This window comes from Fistularia commersonii, chromosome 33 (assembly GCF_037954325.1).
Source record: "Fistularia commersonii isolate RoL2024-O1a breed Wild chromosome 33, RoL_Fcom_v1.0, whole genome shotgun sequence".
Lineage (NCBI taxonomy): Eukaryota > Metazoa > Chordata > Actinopteri > Syngnathiformes > Fistulariidae > Fistularia > Fistularia commersonii.
In genome coordinates, this window is record NC_141316.1 from 8,302,877 (window position 1) to 8,323,992 (window position 21,116).

At 50.9% G+C, this 21,116-nt stretch overlaps 1 protein-coding gene across 3 annotated transcripts in view; it reads right to left on the reverse strand.

The window, feature by feature from the left end:
• raraa (retinoic acid receptor, alpha a) overlaps positions 1–21,116 on the reverse strand; it is a 162,890-nt gene that overhangs the window by 120,643 nt on the left and 21,131 nt on the right. The window contains exon 1 of one of the 3 annotated variants that reach the window (XM_086141086.1): positions 16,431–16,865. The exons of the other annotated variants lie outside the window; for them this stretch is intronic. The gene's annotated coding sequence lies outside the window, so the exon portion shown is untranslated. Of the gene's footprint in view, positions 1–16,430; positions 16,866–21,116 lie in introns of those variants that run through there. 3 annotated transcript variants of the gene reach the window in all.

The window sequence follows — 21,116 nt, forward strand, 5'->3', positions numbered from 1 at the left end:
TGTGTGTGTGTGTGTGTGTGTGTGTGTGCTCGTAGTGGATCTCTCTGTGGGTGAAACAGAATCTGAAATGGACTGCAGGAAATAAGGTGCGTGTCTGGCCTTGGATCTAATTGCCTGGCCCCGGCCCACGAGGACGGATAACCCTTGATGGGGCAATCCCTCGCCACGAGCTGCTTTTCATCCCCCCCCCAACTTGGACCGCAGTGCAAACCAGCGGGGTCTGATTAGATTTAAATGTCAAGAGAAATAGGACAATACAGTTATCTTCCAAATTATGGCCCATTAAAGGGCCTAAGCAGTGCGCCTCCCTCCTCCACGCACTAATCACCCACCAGATTCATCATGTAACAGGCTGGGGCAGCATTTGGGGAGCCCAGCTTTGCCTTTCCTCTGTGCGTGTGTGTGTGTGTGTGTGTGTGTGCTCATCCCGCCACGTGCACAGGCATCCGGGAGTGTCTGTAAGGCATGATTTGTGTGGGTTCACGCTGTCGTGTTGTTTGCACGAGTGTGTGTGTGTGTCACCCAAGCCGGTTCAGTACCCAAGGCCAAGAGAAAGAGATGCTGCGATGAGTGAAGCGAGTGTGTGTGTGTGTGTGTGTGTGTGTGCTCATCTAGACAGCAGGAGTAGCAGGCTGCGTTCCACCTGCAGCCAACCAGCACGTAGACAAAAGAGCCAGACACGGGCCGAGCACTCGGAGGCTTCCCATCTGCCTCCCCCTAATTCACCTGCTGTCCTCGGGGTGTCCTCCGCGGACAGATAACGGGGCGCCGGCGCTGATATCGTTTTAGCGAACCCGTGTTCTCCCGTATCGCGTTGAACCATCTGAGGTCCTCGTGTGTTCTTTGTTGTTGCGCGCTCTCCTCCTCGTGTCGTCTCGCTCTCTTTCCCTTTTGCCAAGCCTTTGTCTGCATCCCCTCCTCCTCATCAACCCGGCGCGTCTCCATCAAGGAGCCGCTCGACAACCGGGCTCTGACTTCATACCTCCGCGCCGCGATTTATGCACCGACGCCTGCGAGGTGCATTAGAGCCCCCCGTTGTAACGTGGAAAAAAAAAAAAAAATTATGGATCACGCTATAAATGGCTTCTGAGTGACCTGTGAAAGCTTCCCCTCTCATCGACATTGTTCCATCAATACGATCCCGCGTCCAATCTAATTACCAAAACGACCGGGGCTAAAATGGCCTTCCAGATTCTTACCGGGGATTGATAAATAATAAGGGGAGAGAAAGATATTGAAACATGCTATTTATTGATAGCGCGCCGCTCCAAGCGACGTCACACACTCACGCACATAAATTTTGCGCGGACGGGAACGCGAACGCGCGAGCTACGCGGCCGCGGGGAGCTACAGGTCTGAGTAAGTTCTGCAGCGAGAACGCCGGAAAGAAAGGAGAGAGGGTGGAAAAAAAAAAAAAAAAGAATAGGAGGAGCCCAGGGTGTCATTTCTCTCTCTGTCAGCTCCCCACCTCCCCATCACCCTCTTGAGATGTGGATGCTTCATGGGGACAATTACCAACTGACACTTCATCATGGGCCGCGCGACAGGCGCTGACGGCCCTCGTCCAAACAAATGATGCTGGGGTCGAGGTTGCAGGCCTGCCTCAGAGTCTGTCTGCCTGAAGCCCCATTGCACGACCCCTCACTACATTAGTAAGCCCGGCACACACACACACACACACACACACACCTACATTAAAACAGTCTCCCCTCAACCAACCACCTCCTTTAAGAAAAACACATTTATCAGCAGCGGTGGGGGCGGAGGTGACGGGGAGGAGGCTTCGAAGGATGGAGGGGAGGTGGAGGTGCTACAGTCCTGTCAGCCCCCATCCCCCTAAGGTAAGGAGAAAGCTCTTCATCTTTTTCAAGCGACTAGGAGTCTCACACACACACTCAAAAACACCTCCTAATCCTGAACCAGGATATCACATCTGCGTTTAAACACTGTTGATTCTAAAAAATAAAAGCGCAGATCCCCCCGGAGCTACTTCGGGAAGCTAAAGCATCATCGGGTCGCGTTGATTTGTGGAAAGAGACACGGAGTTGACGCCCGAATCGGGTCAAACGCCGATAGTTACGACGTTTGAAAGGAAGCCATCTGGAAAAAAAAAAAAGCGAGGGGCCGGCTAGCGGTGGACCCAAAGAGAAATAAACGCCGTCTGTGATTCGGAGATCGGGCGGCCCGGAGGGGAACGGGGGAGGGCGGGCGAACCGCGAAACCGAGTCAGGCATCAAACACCTCAGCAACACGGAGACAACGATCGTCGGGAAGCTCTGCGTCGCGTGCAAAGACAGACGGAGACGGCGTAAACAATGAAACATTTATCAAAGCGGGAGCGCGGCGGGCTCTTCGCTGCACGGACGGACTGCTAATACAGGTGGCGTCGTCGTCCCCCGAGCTAGCGCCGGTTACAGGTGATCAGCGGATCAGCGGCTACGCTTGACGTCTGAAGAAAAACAAAAAAAAACGCACAAACAATCCGTTCCGGGTTTGCGGCGCCTCATTAGGATGCATTTGTGTGTTTATTCTTGCACCTTTTTATTCATGGATCACGTCGGATCACGAGCTGAAAGGTGTGTGTAAAAGGAGTGAGGACCATGTGTCATGTTGTCGAGGCCTCGGAGACTGCTGTCCATATTGGGCGCGCAGGCTTGCATATGATATTATTAAAAAAAGTGGACGGTTCTCTGTTTATCTATACCGAAGACACACGGCTGCCAGTTTCTTGTAAACAGTTGTTTTCATAATTTATGCGCGTTCGTGTGTTTATGTAATACTCTCCTCAGATTTCATAACTGTGTTCATAGCACGCCGAAAAGCCCCCAAACACTGGGCTCCTTCATCGATAAAAATAGATGGCTGTTGTTCGGCAACGTGACTTCAGAGTTAATGTTTGTGTAAGAAAAACATGGCGTGATAATGAGACCTTGTGTTCAAAAGGTTAACGGGGAAAACAGTGATTGCTGCTGCCGCCGCCGCCGCCACCGCCGCCGCCGCCGCCGCCGCATCTTGTGTAACTGTCAAAATAAAAAACAAAACAGACTCTGGAAATAACGCGCAGTTTTGTAAAGTTTAAAAGGACCGATCGGTGACCGCAGGCTTACGGAGGACGCGTATCGTGACGACCAGTCACTCGGTCTCTGACAGGTCTGGACAATGCAAGAACCTCCTGCGTGTTTCTGGACAGCGGGAACAACCTGGAGGAACCCCAGGCAGACACGGCGGGAACGCCACAAGAGCCGTCCAATCAGGGACCTTCTTGCTGAGAAGTGAAAGCGCGAACCTCGCAGGAGCAGGTGAGCGTGTTTAGCCTGCATACATGTATCTGCTTGGGCTAAATGACAGAGAAAGTCAAATGGTTGGAGCGAGTGTGTGTGTGTGTGTGTGTGTGAGTGTGTGTGTGTGTGTGGGGGGGGGGGGGGGGGGTCGCTTGACATTTAGGTTTCACGTGGTAATGGACGTTGACCTGCTGGGGTCAAGCCTGACAGCAAAGCAGCAGAGGGGCCCATTCTTGCACGCCGCCAAATCCGTGTAACCGGACACTTGGCAAAACAGCGGCGGACTTGCACGCACACACACACACACACACACACACACACACGATCAGTCACTCAGCGGGAGGGGAGGCAGAGGCGCATCAGCCGTCCCACAGGTTGGACCACAGAGGCGGGCTGTCATTGGGAGCGGGAGAGGAGACGGATGCGCTCGGCGTTCGCGCCGCGCTTCTCTTGTGCAAACGAAGCAAGTGTCAACTATCTGGACCTAACGAGTCGGTTTTGGAGTTTCCACAACTGCGTAAGTGCCCTATATTTTCTGCAATCGTGGCAGGAGAAGCTCCACGGCGAAAGCGGGGAGAGTGAGAGCCTCCGTGTTCAGCAACAGGAGGCTACTTTATATACTGTTTGTGACAGCTTTGTGGTAATAATGGAGTCCAGGCCTCTGCTAGCTCAAGTGGCACGCTCAGTCAAGTGAGACTTTGCCTAAAGAGAACCTACACACACACACACACTCTGCCTGCTTCACACATAATGAGACCGCTGGGAGAGTGGCGAGCGGGAGGCAGGGAGAGGGGAGATGAGCATAGGAAGATGCGAGGGATAAGGAATGAGAAGGACAAAATACCCGTGCGGTGAGCGACAACAGGCTTCTAATGAGGGTGTGTGACAGAGAAAGTGAGGTTGAGGTGCACGATAAGCTTCGGACGCTCGGTGCGGTCCGTCCTCCGCGTGCATAACCGAGCCTGACGCCGCGGCGCGACAAGACGATCAACAGGGAGGGAAATGCAGGAAGAAGAAAAAAAAAAAAAAACAGCAACTAACTGTAACGTAAAAAAGAACAGACAGTCCCCCGGAGACCTGGGGGAGGAGGAGGACGCCGGGCAGTGGATACAAAGAGAAGGGTAATAATAGCAGTGACAGCAACAAAAAATAGATTAAAAAAACATGCCAGAACTGGTGTGCGTCTGCCTCGGGCACGGCGGCGGCTGTTCAACCACGCAGGTGCATGTGGCGGTGGCGGGAGGTAAGCGAGCGGATAACTCGGTCCAGGATGAGGAAAAAAAAAAAAGCTTAAATGTCCGGTGACGTCGGGCGCGGGGGGGGGGGAGGCGCGGACGGACGCTTTTTGGTTTCGCTTGCAGGGAAAGTGGGTCGTGAATTATTAACAGGCACTCACGCTAATAAAGTAGGGATGAGCTACTTGGCAGCGTGTGCTCATCACGCCGGAGATGCGAGCTTGTTTGGACGGCGGTGATTAGGCCCCCACGGCGGGTCGGTGTCAACAAGTGACACGCCGCCGTCATACTACAACAATGAGGGGAAGCTGTGGTTATCCAGCGCTGAATTATAGATCAGATGCACGGCTCCGCCCGCTCTGTCCGACGCACCTCCCGTCGAAGAGTGCGGTTTGCGATTCAGCGAGGAGACGGGCGACATGTCGGGCGACCGAGGCCTCTAATGGCTGCCCTCAAAGACCCGACGGTGAGATTCGGAAACTCCCCGTTAGAACGGAAGAAGCCTCTCGGGTGAAGGGTGAAATTCGAGTCCGGTCGCCGAGACATGAAGATGTCGATGAGAATTCACCGGGAACTGGACGAGTGGGAACCTCCGCGGAAATGTCGCACCTCAAAGAGCCACATGTGACCACATGGAACGGTTTTAATGTAACTACCGTCATTTCCGGACTATTGAGCGCACCTCAATATAAGCCGCACCGGCTAGCCGATCGCTATCTCGGGCTTCCTCCCGCGCACTAAAACCGCCAAAGTCGTCTTCTTCGGTGTCAGAGTTGAACGGACTCAGAATTTCCCGGTCATTTTCAGACGAGGATAAATGTTTTAGCGACGTGAAGCTCGTTAGCGCCCCCCACCCAAAAAAGTCCATATGTTAGCCGCAGCGTTGTTTACGTGAAAAACGTCGTGGCTTATCGCCCGAAAATTACGGTAAATGTAACTACCCCTTCATGTTAAATAAGTCCTGAATTTATTACCCGTTCAAATCAAAAATGTTACAGACGTCGGCATGTCGTTCTCGGACATTTAGGGATCCTTTGTATTCCTCAATTCCACTTGTAGAAACGGCATTGACGTGGATACACTGCGATCTAATGGCGGGATGCCGTTACTCGGCGGGTCACGTGATCGGCAGGAATTGTGGGAAATGTAGTTTATGGTCAATGCAGGCGTAGTTTTTCTGGTAGGCTAACTTTAGCATACTTCGCTCCGTATTTGGTGACAAAATGTCGACGCAGATTGTTCTCTTTGACAACCGACACAAAAGACATACCGCTTTTTCTCCTTGAAGCACAAACATGTATTTGCCTTCTCATCTTTCTGATAACATCCTTCCATCTGCATCAACTTTTCTTTTCCTGGACATTTAGGGATCGATCGCATTTCTCAACGGCACTGATGTGGATCCGCTGCGATCTAATGGCGGGACGCCGTCACTCGGCGGGTTCACGTGATCGGCAGGAATTGTGGGAAATGTAGTTTATAATCAATGCAGGAGTTTGACTTGTTTATTTTAAGACAATCAGACCCTTTGAGACGTTCTCGCCGGTCATATAAAATGACGCGTCGGCCAAACTTGGCCTTGAGTTTGACACTTGAGTTTGTGCTCCACTCGCTCCGCCAGAAGCGAGAACTTTTTTCTGGCTCCGAGGAGACGACGGAACATAACGATGACATTGCGCACTCTGATTTGAAAGTTCTCGCAGCTTTTCCCTGAGCAGGACGTTTTAGTCGGCGCTGAACCCGACGGCGGCGCGCAGAAGGTTCTGTCGCAAAAGCTGACCGGAGCTTTCGGCGCGTACAGATGTTGGCGTCTCGATTCGATTCCTCCGATGAGTCCCGCACAAAGTTGCCGTTTCTGGCGGAGCTTGGAGAGGCCTTCGGACTTCAGGCGTTGTTTATGATTTATAAGAACGGATCCAACTGAATTAGTTTCGGCGTGTTTCTACACACCAGCGAAGCCTTAAGCGACATAACCTCCCCGCGCTCATAGAGGCATTCTTGGTCTGTTTCCATGTGGCATGTTTAACGGGGAAATTCAATTCACAGCTGGTCATATCTGGAAATATAAAAATGCTCCCGGACCGTGAGACGCCCGAGGAAATGAAACCCCCCGTATTTTAAGAGAAACACACCTACCCGAGTCCTAATTAACAGCAAATCCCAATCACCCTGTCTATTGTGAAGGTTCCCACGGGTATTTTCCCATCGGCCTTGGAAATCGTGCCAATCTGTGTCAAACATTCAGGGATTTGAATGGCAGCAGTTACAGCGGCTTTTCTTGATCAGGACCGATGCCTCCCACAGCCAAACCGAAGGAGTTCGACTCATTTCTATCAAGCCGTCGACAAGTTTGCCTTTTAAAAATAGCTAGTTAGCATGCTTTGATGACGTAACCCTCTGAGCGGCGAGCGCTGCATTGGCTAACAATGTAAAAGCTCGACTATGCTAATGCTAAGTGCGTAAACATTATTACGGACATCATTAACCGTCGTGCGATCTTAACATTGTGTTTACTCCCCTCGTCCTACGGGTCAAAAATGACCCATAAGACAATCTTTGTACCCTAGTGGTGTACAGCCCACATGGAAACATAAACAAAAATGAAGTATCACTTTTTCTTATATGGGGTCTCTTTAGGAAAAGTCATTAAATTTCAAATTGGAAAAAAATAGGCGAAGGTGTTTTTTCTACAGCTAAACATGGTAGTGGGTCACTTTTGACCCGCAAGACAACGCAAGGGTTAAACATCACCGCCGACACACCTGCCACCCAATGAGAGGCGGTGCAGAGTTGCTAGTTTCGGACAAAGCGAGCATGGCGACAGAGTTTCCCAAAAAACGTCCAGTGGACGCCGACAATGAGCCCTTTAAGGACCTTCTCCACTCCCAGTGCAGTCGGACAAAGACTTTCAAGGATAAAGAAGCCGAGCGATGTTTTTCGAAGCGCGATGGCTCGTCTCACAACGAGGTTCGCTGTCCGGCCGCCTCCCCTGGCAGTCCACGGGCCGGGCCTCGGTTCACAGACCCGAGGCGAGCCTTTGGGGATCACACCATGAAAGAGAAGACGGGACTGGAAGGCCGCCATTGTGAGGCAGTGAAAGACCAAAACAGAGTCATCAGAAAAGCTCTGTCTTTCCTCTGGGTGTGTAAAATTTCACAAAGTGCTGGTGGTGTTGCTGTTGGACAGTGACCTTGCTGACCAGCTAGACTCTTCCTGGACCTGTCAGCTACCCAACCGGCCCTGCTTACATTGGCCGATGCACTTGATGCCGGGTGGTGGCAATGTTTAAATAACACTAACATCCAAGTTTAAAAGCCAAACCGGATTTTTTCGACCATTTCTGGTATAAAACGGAGGCTCCAAACATTTGTTTGGACCCGCGAACGACGGGTGGACTTCAGTCACGGTCACATAAGTGTAAGGTTATGAGTTTATTAAATAAAAAGCCTTTGTCCAAGCTAATGCAACGTGAGTCACTTCTCCCTTGTGATGAATACGGCCAACGCTCCTGCCAAGAAACTTGGTGAAATTCATTTCGGTTTGCTGATCCTACTCGGTGTTAACTGCGACGGCGCAGCTGACTCCGCTCATTATTTCAGCTTAAAAACTTACACTTGCGACGATTATAAATCTTAAGCCCGACGAGTTAGGATCTGCTTTACGCCGCTTTGCACAATGATGCCATTGTTTGCCTTTTCGGAGCGACATTTCGAGTTCGCCTGCTGTTTGGTGCACAACCTTCCTGACCGTCAGCGCTGACTCATGACGTCCGATCGGATCCACGGGAGACTCGGCCATATTGTTCGCCGGCTCCGGGAACCCCGGTAGTACAATAGGACCTAACCTTGGCTATATAATATGCAGCTCCAGACACTTGGTGGTCTCAAGTCTGATCTCATATGCTGCGCTAACCTCGACCCACGAAGACCCCCGATTCAAAGACTGAATAATCAAAATAGAAATGTCAAGCTTTAATTTAAAGTCAGCTTTTGGCTTCACACCTTGTAATGCATTACACAATTTCTCTCAGTCCCTGTGCGTTTGTGCTTGCGTGCGAATGTTTTCGGCGAGGAAGCCATCATGTCACAAAGGAGAAGCGGTTACGGGAACTGCGAGAGATCGAAATTAAATGTTGCATATTTCGGGAGGGTTCCCCGCAACAAATATGCAACATTAAAGCGAGGCGTCGGACGGCTTTTCGACCGACGCGTACGCTTCCGTGTCTTCAAAGCGAGGGTTTACGTCCGACGTGATATATCGGCGAAAAAACAACGAGCCCGGGACTAATTTCGCCATCTGCAAATTCTGTTCGCGCAATAGCCAAATGAAAAGATGTTGCCTCACAAGTGAAGTGGAGCAAAATGTTTCCAGAGCTCGGTGCCGTATTATATAACTATACACACAGTTATTAGCCAATGTTCCGGCTTATTATTTCCTGGAAGGAGAGTCACACCTCTCGCGGCAAACGTAGCCAACTGGACCGTATCATGGTGAATAAATACCAAAAAAAAAAAAAAAAAAACGCACAAATGTAGTAAGGACGGCGCGTGTGTCCGGGCAAACCGTTATTAAGACGGCGAATGTCTCAATAGCGTTAAAGAAACCGAATTCTCCTTTATTATTCAATAATAATAAAGGCCACCCTGCCCATACGGGCAAGTGAACAGAGCCGGGGTTATGAAATGACTCCAGCGTACGTTACGGCCATGATACGGGCAATTGCGAGCGACGCGGGGCAAAATGAGCCGGCGTCGTATCCTGTTAAACACAGTAAATGTCGGTGCCCGCCGCCGCTATGAAGGCACGCATCCGGAACGGGTCTGTACGTACTGTACGCCGTACTTTATGCCTGTCTCCTGCACATTCCCCGGCACAGGACGGTCCCTATCTCAATGCGAGCAATAAATCAGTGACTACTGGAGTTAACTTGTTAACCTCTCTCTCGCTCTTTCTCTCTCTCCTCCCCTTCCCGCCCTCCCCAGGAGTTCCCAGTGGTTGCCCAGAGCACATGTGTTTTGGTTTACCTAGAGCGGAGCCCTATCTAAGCCGGGGCTGAGAGCATACTGCTGGCTTTGTCGGTGGCACCATTAATCAACTGTCCTTTAACAAAAACAGAAAACCAGATGAGAGACAAAGGGAAGAGACGTGGGGGGAGGCCGGGGGAGGTTGGCCCTTATTTAGGTGGAGGAGAAAAAAGCAGACAGGGTAAGAAAGAAGGAAGAGAGGAAAGACGGGAGAGGAGGGGGCTGCTTGACCCAGATCCAGGCTTTTAATAAATCAAGCAGCAACAATAACAAGCAAAGTTTTCATGTGGCTTGACTGATTAATCAGGCTTTTTTTTTTTTTTGACATGGGAAGCAAGAGACTCTTTTCTTCTTCTTCTCCTGTCTTGTCCCTCCTGTGGGAGGGCGCAGAGTGGTTGAGTGAGTCTATTTATGTCGGGTGTTTAGGTCTTTATGCCGCGAGGTTTTAGACGTGGAGGCCTGCGTCGCCGCTTCAATGGCTACGGCTTTTAGCTTACGCTTTCGCAGGAGGTCTGGCCTGCTCCGTGGCCGCCGGGGGGGGGGGGGGGGGGGGGGAGGGAGGGTGGAAATGCATGGAAAGGCAAATTCCGAAGATATGATCCGTCGGGCATGCGGACGCAAGGTTTCTATTTTTTTTTTTTTTTTTTTAAACAACATATATATATATATATATATAAGCAAAGCAAGCATTGTTTTACACACACCGCACAGTGGCAGCTGTAGTGTGTGAAGCAGCCCTCGGAGACTCTTTGCAAGGTGCCGATCGATGGGCATTGAGTGCGGACAAGGAGGCCTCAGGATCAATAGGGGGCCATTACAGAGATGTGCCCACTGGGACATAAGGTGTGTGTGTGTGTGTGTGTGTGTGTGTGTGTACGTGCCCCCCGTGCATGTCTTTACCTCATCAGTTGGAGGATTTACTTCATGTGAGTCCCGAACACACCACACATTTGCACACACACGGAGGCATACATTGGAGAATATTACAAACTATACATGCACATGGTGTTCCATATGAACACACACACACACACACCAGCTAATGGCATCCCAAGAGCTCTGCCACACACAGAGAGAGAGAGTGGAGGAGTGAGCATTCTTGTCTCCTCTCAATCACCCACGTACGGCGTCCTTATCTATAGTCCTCACGTGGGGTAACATTCTTTTCATCTCTCAATTCTATGTTTCTATCTCCTTTATTTCTTCTTCCCCCTTTTTCCAAATCTCTTAATACCTCTGTCCGTGGCACGGTAACCTCCCACGGCTTCCTGCCCCCACTCTCTGTCAGGAGATTTCCACAAACACCTTCTTGTTGTCCTCTCTTGCATCCATCGCTCTGCTGAAGGAGCGCCCGACCATTCTAATCCAAACACACACACACACACAAACATGCGCACATATGGGGGGGGGGCGCCCTTCCCGTTCAGACTGACATTTTTGGACCCGTGATTTTATTTATTATTCTTTACATAAACTCGTAATCCGCCGCAAATGACTTGTGGATGGGCGGGTCGTGTCATAAATGTGAATAATGTCAGCCGACACGGACGGCGTGTAACTGTGCCACACACGCAGGTGCAAAACACATAAAAAGTAGTCACAAATGAGCCAGTCAGACGGACGACTGAAACCAATGAGGCGAATTTTAAGCTGGCTCTTGCATCAATCATCACTCCAGGAAAAATTGAAAAAGAGATACACTCCACACCACATTTAATCCTACGGGTAGGAATTGGAGGCGAAGGGTCTCCGCCTACTGCTCCGCATCGCCCTATTTTCTGCAGCCCATCTCCGCAGGCTCCACCATTAAAGGGCGGTTGAAAGCGGTGCGTTTGGATGATGTTGTGGAAACACTGGACTATTAAAAGTCAAGCAAATGCTTTTACCAGTGCTTATGAAATTGCGCTGAGGTGCCATGTTGGCTCCTGCAAGTCCCGTCCAAAAAAGCCTTCTGTAGCCGATCAAAAAGAGCGCATATGTACACGCACACGGATAGAGGGAGAGAGACGGAAAAGGGAGTTTCTGGGCTCGGTTAGCAGTCCCCGTTGGTTTGGAAGGCTAGCAAGCTATAACAACTATAGCCTGGCCGGCCTCTCGGTAGTGGGCCCTCTGTTTCAGCAATCTGGGTTCTCTTTGCCTTTGGACAGGGACCAAGTCCGGCTGCACAATACACCACTGTGTTTGAGAGCGGGGAGGAAAAAGGGAAGACAGAAAAAGAGCAAACGGCGGTGCAGACTTTCTGTGCGCTCCCATGTATAAATAAGCGAACGTGTGGACGCCGAGGCGTGTGCGCCGTGCGTTTTCGCGGATTTAACGCGACCGAAAAAGCGTTGGTCTGGACGAGCGTGTGCGTCGTGACGGCCGGGGCGAAGCAGACGTCCCTCTGCTTTGGAACGCCTCCCGTTTCCCTCCCAAACCTCCGTCGTTGCGTCATCACGGCTACAGGTTTTTTTTTTTCTTTTTTCGCAACCTCAGCATTAACGGCGATTCCGGCAGCCGCTTCCCCTCCCGCGGGCGACGTCTAATTGGACGGCGAGGAGACGTCGCTAAAACGTTACCGTCGGCCCGGAACAATAATAGCCGAGAAGAGAGCGAACGGGGATGCAGAGCGAACCTGCGCCACTTCAAGGACTTCGGGCACCACGCGTCCCTGGAGATCTGCTTCCCACAGGTTGCGGGCGGCGAGCGCAGAGGGCTAGCCCCGCTCCCGCCCCGCTCCCGGCCCGCCCTGCACATCACGGCAACGGGGGGGGGGGGGGGAACTGCACCGCCCAGCTCGCCTGCCCACCGCAGGGAATTTGTTTTTGTTTCCTCGCTGCCAAGTTCCTGTCAGGAGGCGCCCCAAAGAGGAACTGCAGACTACTCAGCGCTGTTGGCTACACCCTCTCCACTGGAGTGGCTGGGGTTTTTGTGCATACAGTATCGGGTGGTGCTTCATAGCGGCACTCGAATCCGAGGAGGTCTCGTCATCAATTTCAACGATCGCGCGCACACACACACACACACATACGCCCACACACCATATACGAAATGCTGTTGTTTCAGGGCCGGCTTTGACCGCGCAGGAACTTTCCAAAACAAGTGTAATTTGCGGCTGTAAACGGATTAACGCCGCTCTACTCCAATCACACGACACCGCCGAAAGCAAAACTTAACAGGGACACTTTGTTGCGTTCGGGGTAATGGGAGTTGTAAAAAATTAAGATCATGAGGAAACACTTTGGGGGGAAGGAACAAAGAAATACACGGCGCTTTGCCAAGAAGACAAGCACCGACATCGCCTCGAATCATCAATCAATTAAATATGATAAGCATGGCTTTAACAAATGATTTACAGCTTAGCCTCGGGTGGAGGTGGGACGTCTCCCGCTACCTTAGCATGCACTGAGCGGTAAAATCAACAGGCGTGTCCGCCGTGACCGCCGGCGACGTCGTCCCCGGCGTCGTAAAGCGAAAGAACCCCTTCGCTCGCGGTCATTTCAACAATGCGAGCGGGTCGCCGGTCGGCGCGCGGAGATTTTTGTCTTGAGCGGGCGCAGGAAGGAAAGGTGAAACGCGGTCACACAACAGGGTGTGGGCGACACAAGACGGAGGGGAGAAACGTCGGCGGTATGGAAGGATGTTGTTTAAGAATAGCTGACAGGACGCTCCCTCCCTGTCATCGATATTTGAGCTCAGAAAGAACACAGAATGAAAGGAAGAACTCACGTCTAAGTGAAGGAATACAGACCTACTGGATGCGTTTGTTTATATCCTGCGAGCGGCTGGAGTGGCCACTAAAATAAAACAAAATACATTGAGAACAAGTGCTTACAGTCTCCTTGTCTGGAGGAGGACGGACGCCAAAGGACATTTTGTCGTGCCCACGCCTTTTTCAGCTTGCGAACTGCTTATGAATGACCGAGTCAAAATAATCGACCAAATATAAAAACGCAGAACGTGTTCTAATCTCAAAAACATATTGAGTTTTCTTTATCGTTCTTGTACTTTATTGTTTCTTTCCTTGCGGCAGGTTCAGAGACTACACTGACACTAGAAGCCATTTCCTTGAAAAGATCAGACAGTTAAATGACGACTTAGCTTTCGCTATTTATGTCTGAAGATAAAAACGAAACGGGAAACAGACGCTAGATCTCGTCGCCCGTCGCGTCCGAAAACGCCGCTCTGCGTAACCCGTCTTCGTAACAGCAGACGAGGCGAATGCTACTCGTGAATAAAAAAAGTCCTCCTCCCGCTCCGTGTGGAAGCGGTCGGTTTTCGGCTCCTCACTCGGTCTGGCTGGTTTTTACACCCTTTCCTAAGTTTCGCAGGAATAATTTGGAGGCTAACTTAGCAACTAGCTTGCCGGCGCTCCAGTAAAATTAAAAGCTGAAAGCTGATGAAGCAAAGTCAAGCCAGATTGATCAACAATGAACAACAAGGGTCTGAGCGCAGGCCCGATCGCAGATGAACTGGCACGGCCGGTGCGTCAGACGGCTATTTCGGTCCGAACGGCTAACAGCTAAAGCGTGTGAATACTCCTGCGGCGTGCCAGCGTAGCAAAATAGCGAGCGCTTTGACCTCGGGGAAGGCACCGAGAGCAACAACCGTTGCTCCAACTTTCATTGGTATTCCATACGTGGAGACGTGGTAGGAGTTAAAAAACAACAGCGGAGGAAAAACAAGAGGACGTGGGACAGACGGCGAAGGCAGCGGGCCTTTTCTCTCTCAGCGCTCGGCAGCCGCCATGACCTACCGCACACACGGAGTGTGAATCATTAAAGGCATGTGTTCCACATCAACTCGCGGGGCCGCTTCCCAACCCACTTATGAGACAGGATCTAAATTATGACGGTAAGGGAGGGAGTGGTGCTGCAAGATTGCAAGACAGGAGGGGGGTGGGGAGGAGCATACAAGTACTGCGTGTACCTCCTGTGAATTCACAATGATATAAAAGATAAAAAAAAAAAAACGGAAAATGAAGCAATCAAGTCACGGCAAAAGTCAACATGCGGGAAGTTACCGAGTGGACACTCGAGTTAGCGGCAAGCGAACGTCCAAAGCCACACGGAGCTGTTCTCACCCTGCCTCCGCCGGCGTCTAACCTCACAAAACCTAAGACAACACAGCGGGATAACATTATCCCAAAAAAGCAAATCAAAGGGTGAGGATAGGCATCGGACGAGAGGGGAAGGAATTCGGAGTTGTATGCATATAAGATCAAATTGCCGGTCTTGGACTTCTCCATCTGGCCACCAATCAAATCCAAACTAGCAAGGCGGCGCCTGCCAAACCACTCGTAATCCCCACTTGCGACACATGCGCGTCTTTTCGTGGGTGTGAACACGCAAACTCTCCGTGTGGGCGTCCGACGAACAGGGCGCTGTGTCGCAGGAGCTCACGTCCCTCCGGGGATCGGGCTACGTCTCGATTCGCATACCGTACAGTTCTATTTTGCCTCCTCCGGCAAGGAGGGGACGGTGTTTGTCCAAAGGGAGGAGGTGGCCTTGCGTCCACGGGCAAGGCGAGAAAAAACAACAGGATGTTCAGGGACCAGAAGAGGAAAACAAATGTGGTTAAAGGCAAGAGATGGCAAATGAAACAAGGCAGGACCAGTGGACTATCAGCGGCGGGACCGAGGGATCGGCTGGCAGGGAACCGACAAAAGACACTTGCGCACCTTCCTAACTTCTTGCGGTTCCTGGAAACCGTTTCCTTCTGTATTCAGACAGCACAGGAACCAGGATCTAGGACCTCGGCCCCTAGAACCATTGTAGCTCCTACGCCGAGGCAGGGTCTCCAAGGAACACTTGGCACTTGGTGTTTGCTGGAACTCAAAAGCCACGGCCATTACCAGACACTTCTTGCGGGCTGCTGAGCGCCATTTGAAAAAAAAAATAATAATAATACTAGTGTGGTCAACTGTCAGCTGTTTTCTTGAGACAAAATGGACAGAACTAACGGGAAGTGGATCGACGACGAGGTCCAAGTTCTTCTTGCTAGCTACGCCGCAGGGGGGCTTCCAGGGCTCGTGGCAGAACGTCAACATTTTGGCCAGGATAAGTGCAGAGTTAGCAAACAACGGGGTTCTTCGCAGTGCAGGAAGAAGATAAAAGCGCTTCAACCATTCGGATATCGTCCCCCTCGTTCTATTTGTTTTTTTTTTTTTTGGTCACATTGGTCCCTACTCTGGTCCCTCACTGCCTGTGAGAATGCAAAACTAATAGGTTACCCTGAAGCAGGGTATTTTCTGGAACCAAACTCGAGCTGGACGGCTCTTAGAACTTAGAACTCTGAAGTTTTCTGTCTGAAAACGGCTAAAGTTTGCTGAAATGAAAGGAGGATATACCGTATCGGAACAAATGGACTATTTCATGCATTGTTTCTTTTGCTGAATTCACTTCAGGTGCTGGAAATCGGGTCAGCGGACGGCTGCCGATCCTCCGGGTACAAATGCTGAGTAACTGTTTACGTTGGGTTTGCTTTTAGCGTGACAAAGCAACCGCCCGTGCTGCCAGTGTCAACTCTGATGCAACAGAATGAGGATTTGTCTCCGGCCTACGGCGGGTGGCATGTAGGCCCACGAGACACGGCACCTCCTCTCAGAGACGGAGAGGCGGAGATACAGGGGAAGAGAGAGGGTTGTTTAAACGACTGCCCTGGTCGTGACATGGCGCGAGCCGTGCGGAAACAGCGTTCGGTACGACGGCGACGAAAAGTTGAGGCTACCGCTCGGAGAAAACACAAGACTCGGCCAACGGCGCGGCATTCGGCGCAACTACAAACCCGACATGGCAGTCGCACAATGGAGAACAACGCTAACAAAGTCTTAGATGGTGTTTGATATCCACATGCGAGTGCGGGGAAGTCCAATTATCGAGAGTTGTCGGGAGCGACAAATTCGGGCTTACCCCAAAAACGTCAATCTCCTTGTACTTGGCCAAGGAAATCTCCCCCTTGAATCGATTGCAGTTCCTAAGCTCTGAGGAGAGAGGAAGAAAGAGAGAGAGCGAGAGAGCGAGAGAGAGGGAGATATTTGAGACCGAGAGCTTTGTGGTGGTTATCCACGTGCTGCAGACTCAGTGACTCTCTGGCCTCTCTGCTACGGAGCTGCTTCGCTACACACCAAAAAAAAAAAAAAAAAAAACCAACCCTGCGCTCTATTTTTCCTCCCTTTCACTCCCATACTCCCTCTAATCTCCCCGCCCTTTTCCAATAGATCGGACTTTCTCGCTCGCTCGCTAGACATCATGTGAAAAACCGGAGTGAAACGGTGCTTTTGTGGTGCGTGAATTACCTGGGGCCCAAGCGGGGACAGCGATGCTTACGGCATCAACTCAATTACAGCAATGTGAATCAGGTGGCGGCTGAGAAATCCCCTCGGTCTGATGCGCAAATAAGAACACAGAGGCTCCTTCATCGCCCAGACGGAGACGGATCCGAAGCGGCGTGGCGCGTCTTCACGGAGCGACGGCACGCCAGATGCGGCGCGGATAAACGGCCGATGCAGATATGGATATAACGTCGGCGGTTTGAAGCGAGCGCGTTGCTGAAATTCTAAGAATGCGGTGCCGCGAAGTGGTTGCCAATGAGTTTGATTGCAAGTGGAATTCAGTCACATGTCGCTTAGATAAACGGCGTCTTTGTGAGCGGGGGGTGGGGGGGGGGAATGTTCCGTGGGATGTTTCGGTCGATAAAAAAAGAAGAATTACCGAATGCCGATTTGCACATGTCGCGAGTGTTGACTTTCAGGGATCCCGAGGAACAAGGCAAACGGCGCGTTCAAGTATATTCAGCGGGGAATCGGTTTTCGACTCAAGCGCACTTGAAAGCGTCGCTCTTCCGAGATGCGGAGGTTCCGTCCGTGCCAGGAACAATGACATTTAAAACCGTGGTCTGTTTTAGTGCATTTGGAGTCACTGGGGATTCACGTCGCAGCGAGTGAAAACACATTAAACTTCATCCACCGCAGCGAGTCACGTAAGGACGGCGCTCTCCTTATAGCCGGGACGCTCTGCATTCAAATACATTAAAAAACAAATTAAAAATCCCCGCCCTTCAAGCAGAAGGTTCCTTGGCTCCATTTTATAAGGAGCAAATCCATTTTAATCAAATGTATTAATAGAAGCTCCAGCGAACCGTAAAATTCAGACATTAAAAAAAAAAAAAAAAATGTTTAAAAACTCATGTCACAGTAATCATCAAAGTGCTGAACTTTTTGTGCGGCTAGCGGATGTAAACAAACAGCAAATTGGGCACTACCACTGTCGGCCACCAGGGGGCAGTGTCGCACAGTATCGCACAGTATCGCACAGTAGCCGCAAGTGTGACCAGCAAAAAGGAGCGGAAAAGAAGCCAACATGGCCTCCGTCGTCTACTGCGCTACCTCTTTCTAATCTCAATACATACGTTATCACCAGCTCCTTTACCGTCGACATCTTTACGACTGTTCGAAACGAAACGCAAAAGCCCGGAAGTGAACTCCGAACTCAGCGCTGCCCTCTAGTGGATGCACTGCTTGACTACTGTATGGACGTTTGACAATGTTTGAAATGAACGCACCTGCTGACTTTCGTAGCGTTAGCATAAACGGGCCTCACCGGGGCGTCTGTATGTATTGTAATTTCCGGACGATAAGCTGCGACTTTTTTCACTTAAACAACAATGCGGCTAATATATGCATTTTTTTTTTGGGGGGGGGGGGTAACGATTTTCACGCCGCTAAAACATTTTTCCTCGTCACATCAGACCGATGAAATGACCAGGAAATACTGAGAATTTCCAAAGAAGCCGACTTTGACGGTCATAGTGCGCAGGAGGAAGCCCAAGATCGCGATCGGCTAGCCGGTGCGGCTCGTATTGACCTGCGCTCAATAGTCCAGAAATTACGGTAAATAGCGCTTTCACAACAATTTAGCTTTCGAGCAAGACGCTAAGCATACCGTCTGGAGCAACTGGGAGGGCTTCACTGTCCTGCGCACAGGATACGGGAGTAGCCCTGGAATTGAACAGCCAACTGAGCCTTCCATGTCTTGATTAATAAAAGATTTCTGCACCTGCATGTGCTTCCTTGTCAAGCGGTTCAAGTGGCGCACTAGCTTACGACAGCTCGGCACTGTTTCGTCAGAAAGTCCAGCGCGGTAGTGCGCACACATGTGCGTGGAAAAAAAAAAAAGGGATTCAGGGATTCATTTCTCACACATGCAAACAAGTGTTGAAGACACTTCCTCCATCAGAGATCCCTCCGGCCGACAGCTTGACCAAGAAGTATGGACGTATGTTCCAGACGTCAAGGGCAAAAGGAAACAAACAGCTCAGGTTCACTTGAGTCCAGAGCAGGTAGCTTGTCTGCTGATTCTCTTTCAAACACAATAACATGTAGACACGCTCCAGGATCGGCCGAGCGCGCCTGCATCTGTTTACTGTCAAACCTGTGGCGGAAAAAAAAAAAAAAAAAAATGAGCCACCCACTCGCAGATGGTACAGATGTCCAAGAGACGCGGAAAAAGACCTCTAGATGAGTTCCCTTTCTAAAGTAAACTGTCATTAATTCAAAGTTCATATTACCTCCATCTTTATCGGATTTCTTCAATGAAAGAATAGCGGGCGTCGGGTCCGTCTGGGACGCCGCCGGTCCGAGAATCACACTTGTAACAACAAGATACGAGATAACGGCCATATCTAGTTTACGTCCCCTTGCCAGCTTCTCCTCCTGCTTTGGTCTCATTTCCTGTCTGATGACAAACGCTTCCCGTTTGTGGAACCGGGAAGTGTCTCTTTTTTCTTCTCATCGACAACATAATTTAAGGAGGCAGAACAGGACAGAATGGCGACTGTATTTATGTCCAAAGGTGTGTGTGGACACACACACACATACATTAGCCGGGGAGAAAACACTAATTGGTGTGGACAGGAGTAGCCTGGGGTAATGGCGTTGTTATCCTTGCTGATGGGAGAAAGCAGCCGCCGCAGACACTTACCTTTAACGCACAAAAAACAAAGAGGAGGGGGCCTCGCCGCTGGCTCTTGGCCAGACAAGTCCATCTGTTTTTCAAATGGGACCCAATTTGGTGAACGATGAAGGCCCCGATCGCCCGGGGACCCTCGCTTTAGCCCGAGTAAAGACGCTGAACGGCGGCGGCGGATTACGGTCGATCCCGAGCGCTCCGGCGCGGGGATTGGACTTTCTCGAGCGGTTTCACGGGAAGATGAAATAAATAATCGATCTGGTGGGGGTTGGGGACGATCAGACACCCGGCAATCCTGACCTCCCGCCGTAAATAAAAAAAAAAAAAAAAGGAGCCGATTGCGAGTAAAGCCGGCAACGCGCTTTCGGCGCTTGCGATCGACAGCCCAAAAAATTCAAACGCCTTATATAAGATGTTTGCTTCGATGAAATTACACACACAGACAGAATCGCACACACAAATCTCATTGTGACGCCGACTCTCAGCGGTGGAAACCCCCTTCAGTCACACATAGATCACATAACCTCCGCTGACATCGGAGGACAGCACTCCCAATGGAAAGATGCAGATTCACACACGCTGAGCGCGAGCAAAGGCTCCAGACTGCCATTGTCCTTTAGAGTCACCCAAGCAAAACAATGAAGAGGGTCACGCAACGCGTCCGTCCCCCCCTGCAGAACGGTAAATAACCAGGGAGAGAGCGGGAGGGGAGAGACAGGAGTCTGTTTTGCACAGAGATGCCAAAATGGTACTTGTAAGAAAACCGCATCGTTATCTCGCTGTTGAGTCCAAACGAAGCTTGCCTGCGACAGGAATCCGCTCCGTGACTTCGGGTCGCACAGCCGAACCGGCATCTCCTTCCCAATTTCGGCTCTTCCACTTCGGGAAAACAAAGCCCTCCTTTCTCTCGTTGCGTGTTTCGGAATAGTTTAAAAAAAGAAGTTTTAATTGCCCCGAATAATTGTCTGCGGCCCCGGTCCGATCCGTTTGACGTGCCCGAGTCGGCAACTTTGCAAATCATCCCGAACCGATTTTCTTTTCGCCAGCAGGAGGCGGCGATGCTCGTCGCCGTGTCGATCGTCTGCATAAAATGAAAATTTTAGGGAAAAAAAAAAAGGCAGGGCGGGGGGAGGGAGACGGATTCCAGGCAAATCGGCGGAGATGTTTGACTCGCATTCATATCAGCGAGGGGAGAGACGGCGGCACGGAAAGCAACGCTGCTGGGCTACACGCCGCATAATCCTCGCCCGTGGATTTGTAATCTTAGATGGGGGCGGCGCGTTCCGCCGTCTCCGCCGTCTCGGGACGAGAAGCTCTAGGTTTGAGATAAAACCTCGGGGCCGGAGGGGAAAGATCTTGGCGTAAACAATCTGATCGTCGAGAGCGGCCTCTCTGATGAGCTGGCCCTTGATTGCGAATCCAGGAGGACCTCGAGTAAAAATAATATATGCCACAGCTGGCGCGCAAACAAGTATGCATTTCCTGTTAGTGTCACAACTTCGGAGGATAAATAAGACCGGGACATCGTCGGCGAACGATGGGAAATCAGCCCCGTAGGTGGTCTGCGGCTGATTCTGGAAAGTTCCAAGAACTCCAGAGTTGAGTTTGGATCCAGGAACCAGCCTCCTC